Genomic DNA, 7,154 nt, shown 5'->3' on the forward strand with positions numbered 1-7,154 from the left:
ACAGATTACCCCCCCCCCCCCCCCGATATTCTATTTACCCGTTTGCTATGCTCGTAGACGCCTTTGTAAAAGCGCACGCCGGGGCCATCAAGGTCGAGGCCAGGAAATCGGACCTTTTCAAGGTAAAGCAAATGGATAACGACATGCTCAGGGGGTTCGTATCGAGGTTTCCTATGGAACAGATGGATCTGCCTCCAGTAGCAGATGATTGGGCCGTTCAGGCCTTCACCCAAGGACTCAATGCTCGAAGCTCGTTGGCTTCAGAGCAGTTGAAGAAAAATCTAATAGAATATCCGGCCGTAACTTGGGCCACGTCCATAATGATACCAATCAAAAATCAGGGTCGAAGATGATCAGCTTGGGGCCCTTTCCGGATCCGTTTATCCCATCAGAGCTAGTGACAGATCCAAAAGATACATTGATCATGAACCAAGATCAAATAGAGACCGTTATCAAAGATACAATGGGGACCGAAGAGGTAATGGGTCTAGATGAAACCTGTGAGAAGTGATGGAGAAGTGATCGAGGTAAAATAACTAGGGACTTATGAGCAAAAGCAGTTTGACAGGACTATCATGCCTAAGGAAGCGCCGAGGTTATCGGAGTACAACTTCAACGTCGATGTTGCTGCCATCGTATCCGTCATCGGACGCATCAAAGACACCAAATATCCTCGACCTTTACAGTCTGATCCTGCCCAAAGGGACCCCAACCTAATGTGTAAATATCATGGCGCTCACGTCCATAGAACCGAAGAGTGCCGACAACTAAGAGAGGAAGTAGCCCGGTTATTCAACAATAGACACCTCTGAGAGTTCTTGAGCGATCGAGCCAAAAATGATTTCAGAAATAGGGACTCCAATAAGCAGATCAAGCAGGAGGAACCTCAACACGTCATTAATATGATCATCGGTGCGGTCGACGTCCTCCAGGGGCCGATGTTAAAGCGCACCAAAGTGTCCATCTCAAGGGAAAAATGGACTTGAGAATACGTTCCAAAAGGAACAATATCTTTTAACGACGAGGACGCTGAAGGCATCGTGCAACCACACAATGATGCACTGTAATATCTTTACTCATAAATAAATCTCGAGTTAAGCGTGTCTTAATTGATCCAGGTAGCTCGACCTATATCATCAGATCGAGGGTCGTAGATCAGTTGGGTCAACAAATTGTACGTGCAGTCCGAGTTGTAAACGGATTCAACATGGCATGTGAGACCACTAAAGGGGAGATAACCCTACCGATGAACACCGCCGAAACCGTTCAAGAAACAAAGTTCTACGTGATTGAAGGAGATATGAGATAGAATGCTCTATTCGGGAGGACATGGATTCACAACATGAGGGTAGTGCCTTCGACACTACACCGGGTGTTGAGATTCCCAACACCGGGAGGGATTAAAACAATTTATGGAGAACAACCGGCCGCAAAGGAGATGTTCGCGGTCGATGAGGTGATCCCGATATCCGCACTCTCGACATCAAAGAACCCGAGTTCGATCACAAAGGAAGAAACCAAACAGCAATCACCGATGCCAGCCCCAACCGAGCCGAAAAAGCAGAGGACGGGCGAGGATGACGATTACGGAGCTCCCAAGTCTTTCATAACCCCCGATGATTCTGATGCCACCTAATCAACGGTCGAGGAATTGGAGCAAGTCGTATTGATCGAGCACCTGCCCGATCGTAAGGTATACCTGGGCACTGGGTTAAGTCCCGAGCTCAGGAAAAAAACTCATTAAATTCCTTATAACTAACATAGATTGCTTTGTTTGGTCCCACCATGACAGACAGGAATCCTGCCGGAAATAACTACTCACAAGCTGAGCCTGGATCCGAAGTTCTACCCGGTCAAACAGAAAAGGAGGCCTCAGTCCGAAGTCAAGCATGCATTCATCAAAGACGAGGTATCTAAACTCCTTAAAATAGGATCCATTCGGGAGGTTAAGTGCCCGGATTGGTTAGCAAACGTAGTAGTAGTCCCTTAAAAGGGGAATAAATTAAGAATGTGTGTAGACTACAACGACTTGAACAAGGCATGCCCAAGGACTCTTTTCCTTTGACCAACATCGATCGCATAATAGATGCGGTGGCCGGCCACGAGATCCTCGACTTTCTCGATTCCTATTTCGGGTATAACCAAATTTGGATGGACCCGAGCGACTAGGAAAAAACATCCTTCATCACTAAATATGGCACCTACTGTTATAACTAATGCCATTCGGACTAATAAACGCATGTGCCACTTACCAACACCTAGTAAATTGGATGTTCGAAGAGCAAATAGGAAAATCAATGGAAGTTTACATTGATGATACATTAGTTAAGTCCCTGCGAGCAGAGGACCATTTGAAACATTTGCAGGAAACCTTAAACATATTGAACAAATACAATATGAAGCTGAACCCGGAGAAATGCGCATTCAGAGTCGGGTCAAAAAATTCCTCGGATCCATGGTGTCCAACCGGTGAATCGAGATCAATCGCGATAAGATCAAGGCCATAGAGGACATTACTGGGGTGAACAATGTCAAGCGCCGCCTTGGGTTGATTCTTTTCAAGGTCCTCTGACAAGAGCCATCGGTCCTTCTCGCTATTGAAGAAGAAGAATAACTTCTCATGGACCCCAGAGTGCAACAAGCCTTGGAAGAACTCAAGCGGTACCTTCCGAGCCCGTCTTTGCTTCATAATCTGAAGTCAGACGAGCAATTGTACCTATACTTAGCAGTATCCGAGAGAGCAGTAAGTAATGTCCTGGTCTAGGAAGAGGAAAGTACGTAGTTTCCTATCTACTATGTTAGCAAGACTCTAGGCGAGGCCGAAACTAGGTATTCTCACTTGGAAAAATTGGCGCTCGCTTTGCTAAGCGCCTCTAGGAAGTTAAAATAGTATTTTCAATGCCATCCCATATGTGTCATGACTACTTGACCGTTGAGGAATATAATGGATAAACCCGAGCTATCACGACGATTGGCCAAATGGGCCGTGGAAATCAGCGGGTACGATATCAAATATCGACCCCGAACCGCAATTAAATCTCAAATTTTGGCGGACTTTGTGGCCGACTTCATGCCGGACCTAATACCCGAGGTCGAAAAGGAATTGATGTTGAACTCGGGGACATCCTCAGGAATCTGGACCCTCTTTACGGACGGTTCCTCGAACGCAAAGGGGTCTGGACTTGGCATCGTGTTGAAGACATTGACGGTTAATTTAGTTAGGCAATCTATTAGAACTCTAAAATTGACTAACAACGAGGCCAAGTATGAGGCCATGATTGCAGGTCTTGATCTAGCTAAAAGCCTGGGGGCCGAGGTGATCGAAGCTAAGTGTGATTCCCTCCTTGTGGTAAACCAAGTCAATGGGACATTCGAAGTCAAAGAGGAATGAACGCGAAGGTACCTGGATATACTACAGGTAACGCTACATCGGTTCAAGGAGTGGACCTTGCAACATGTACCTCGGGATCGAAACAGCGAAACCGATGCTCTTGCTAACTTGGGATCATCGGTTGATGACGATCAATTTGACTCGGGAACCGTCATACAGCTTATGAAATAGACAGTTAAAGAAGGCCACGCCGAGATAAACTCGACAAGCTTAACCTGGGACTGGAGAAACAAATATATAGATTACCTGAAGACCGGGAAGTTTCCCTCGGATCCTAAAGAATTGAGAGCTGTATGCACAAATGCGGCCAGGTTCAGCCTATTCGATGAAAACATCATATTCAGGAGAACGTTCAATGGCCCACTCGCCATATGTCTGGGATCGGGAGATACCGAATATGTTTTGAGGGAGTTCACGAAGGCACTTGCGGGAACCATTCGAGTACCGAATCGTTCGTTCGTCAGATAATCATAGTCGGCTACTACTAGATCAATATGGAGAAAGATGCAAAGGATTCTTGCGAAAATGCGATGGATGTCAGAGGCACGCACCGATGATTCATCAGCCTGCGGAGCTACTACGTTGGTCTTGTCACCCTGGCCATTCATGAAATGAGGAATGGGCATCGTCGGTCCCCTGCCATGGACAGCCGGTAAGGCTCAATTTATACTATTTATGACTAACTATTTTTCTGAATGGGTGGAAGCCCAGGCATTCGAGAAGGTCAGAGAGAAAGAAGTTATTGATTTTATTTGGGACCACATAATATGCTAGTACGAAATGCCGGCCGAGATCGTGTGTGACAATGAGAAGAAGTTCATCGACAGTAAGGTGAGCAACTTTTTCGAGGACCATAAGATCAAAAGGATTCTCTCAACACCCTATCACCCTAGTCGCAATAAGCAGGCGGAATCTATAAACAAAACAATACTATAAAACCTTAAGAAAAGATTGATCGACGCCAAAGGAAAATGGAAGGGAATTTTCCCTGAAGTTCTATGGGCAAATTGTACGACCTCAAAATCTAGTACCGGGGCCGCCCAGTTCTTGTTGGTCTACGGTGCCGAAACACTAATACCGGTCGAAGTAGGAGAACCAAGTCTCAGGTTCCGACGATGAGGCCATGAGCGCGAGCCTGGAACTGTTGGACGAGAGGCGCGAAGCCTCCCTCGTCCGGTTGGCCGCTCAAAAACAACGGATTGAAAGGTGTTACAATCAGAGACCCAACCTCCGACACTTCAATATCAGGGAGTTGGTGTTAAGAAAGGTGACATTGAACAACCGAAACCCAAATGAAGGGAAGCTGGAACCAAATTGGGAAGGTCCATATCGAATTATCGAGATCATCGGCAAAGGATCATACAAACTCGAAGCAGTGAATGGTGAGCGACTACCCAACAACTGGAACGTAACCCACTTAAAATGATACTACTGCTAAGTTATGACCCCATTCATTCTTTCCTTTACATATATTATGAATTAGACTAATACTTGCTGGCAACGACCAAAGAATGATGCAGCTTTTAGGCCTGAAAGCACGTGATGCACTCTTTTTCCCTTGAAGCAGTTTTTTCCCAAATGGGTTTTCCGGCAAGGTTTTTAACGAGGCAATAGTAGATTGTACTATCTTAGAATTGAAGTCCGGTTATTAGCTGGAGTCGAGGATCACATCAACAGTATCCGAGCCCTCTCTATGATCGGCCTCGATTACTGGGGACCATCACACTCGAATAATGATTTTAGCAAGGGAGGAAACTTTGTGCTTGAACAGTCTGGGCTCGGTGGATAGAATTTATTGTAAGGGCCAAACAGTCAAATGAATCGTGCCCACATAACCACTTAAGCCATAACACGAAGCTTTTACACATTTGCAATCTTGTATGTTGAGCACAAAAATGAAAGAAAGTTTCTACCTTGCGGATACATATTTTGTCCGTTAAGACTATTACATTTTGTTCCTTAAGGATATTGAGCCCAAGGGCCGGCTCTATCCGGATCCAAGAGACGCACCCACTCAGGGACTGTCGCCCAAGGCAAACTCGAACGGCTCGGGTATCGAAGCCCGAGGTACAAATCCTATTAGGCAATACCCGAACTTAAAAGGCTATGGTCAGCCCGGGATACAAAGCCTATTAGGAAATACCCGAAAATAAAAGGCTACGACCATCCTAGAAATGGCTCGAAGACGTCCGAAGCCCGTAACCAAAACATAAGGCCTTCAAAAATTCCAAACCGGTTCAAAGGCTACCCTCGGCAAAATTATAATCTAAAACATCTAAATAAGCACTCCGGGGAAAGTTTCCGATCATACCAAGCCCCCACGAGTTCTAAACAATATTACATCGAGAACGAGCCTTATTCAAACCTCCGAACAAGACCCTATTACTACGATTTATTCTGTTCTAAGGCATTCATAAAAAAGGAGCCAAAAGAAACAAACTCGAAAATAGCCAAAGGGAAAAAAGCCTTTTATACATATTCCAATAAAGATCTTTACAAAGTCCAAACGGCCTCAACAAAATATACTAAAATATAAACGCAAAGAAAAATCTCCAAGGCACCAAAGCCTGATCTTCACCGGAGCCCGCCTCGTCACCGGGGCCATCGAGGTCTTCTCTATCCTCGGGTTTGTCGCCCTTAGAGCCTTCCTCGTCCTCGGGTTTAGCCAACTTCTTGGCCTCGGCCTCGAGTATCTTAGCATTTTTGATCTCGACTAATAGTTTGAAACCCCAGGCATGAACCTCCTCGAGAGCCTCTCTTCAGGATTGCCACTTTACGTACTCGACAGTGACTTTCAAGCGGTCCCGGGCTGCCTCGGTGTCAACTCTGTATTGGGCCACAATCTCTTCAGCATCGGCCTGGTTATTTTCGTCACTAACTTAGCTATTTTAAGCTCCTTGCCAAGGGCATCCCGTTCAGCGATAGTCGAGCCCAGTTGAGACTAGATGTCTTCAATTTTTTAGGACCGAGCCTCAGCTTTCTCCCTTGCTGCTCGAAGTTGGACCTCCGCCGAGGCCAGCTGCTCCCGGGCAATCTCCTTTTCCGAAGCCAATCAGTCCATTTTGCCCTTCCACTATTCGGCCATGGCCTTCACCTCGTCCATCTCGGCTCGAAGTTGGTCGATCCAGTCAAGCTTCAGCTAGACCTGCGGGTTTTGACCGTTAGTCGCCATGTGAAACTCTTCATCATTAACTTCAAAGACCTTTACCTATTCCACGAGGTCAGCATGTTCTTTTTGAGCCGCGTCCAACTCATCCCGGAGATTCTTGACTTTTCCTTCGCATTGCTCACTAAGAAGCTTATACATGTCCCTCTTCTCAACAAGCTTTTTGACCTCGGCCTCGAGCTGGCTAAGCTCAGCCCGGTATTGGAGAAAGGTTTCATGGTGGAGTACCGACGCCTGCAAAAATGTGAAAAGGAAAAGGCATTAGAGTTATCAAAATCTAAATTCGAAGATAAAAGAGTGTAATGACACCTTACCCGGTTCTGCACCTGTTGTGCTTCGTTGAACAAGAACAGCGCATCTACCTCATTCATTTTCGCCTGGTCTTTTTCGGTTACCAGGCACCGGAGGTAGCTAGCTACCCCAACAGGGGTGGAAAGAATCTGGGCATCCTCCGGGACGGTGATAATAACTGACCGCTTCTGGCCAGGATCCCTGCTCAAAGCGGGAAACCGATTGATCAACCTTGGACTCGAGTTCGGCCCACCGACCTCCAAGGATGGACTTTTCCTCGGCACCTCTAGGTCATCCAACCTGGAG

The sequence above is a fragment of the Nicotiana attenuata genome, chromosome 7 (assembly GCF_001879085.1).
Source record: "Nicotiana attenuata strain UT chromosome 7, NIATTr2, whole genome shotgun sequence".
Classification (NCBI taxonomy): domain Eukaryota; kingdom Viridiplantae; phylum Streptophyta; class Magnoliopsida; order Solanales; family Solanaceae; genus Nicotiana; species Nicotiana attenuata.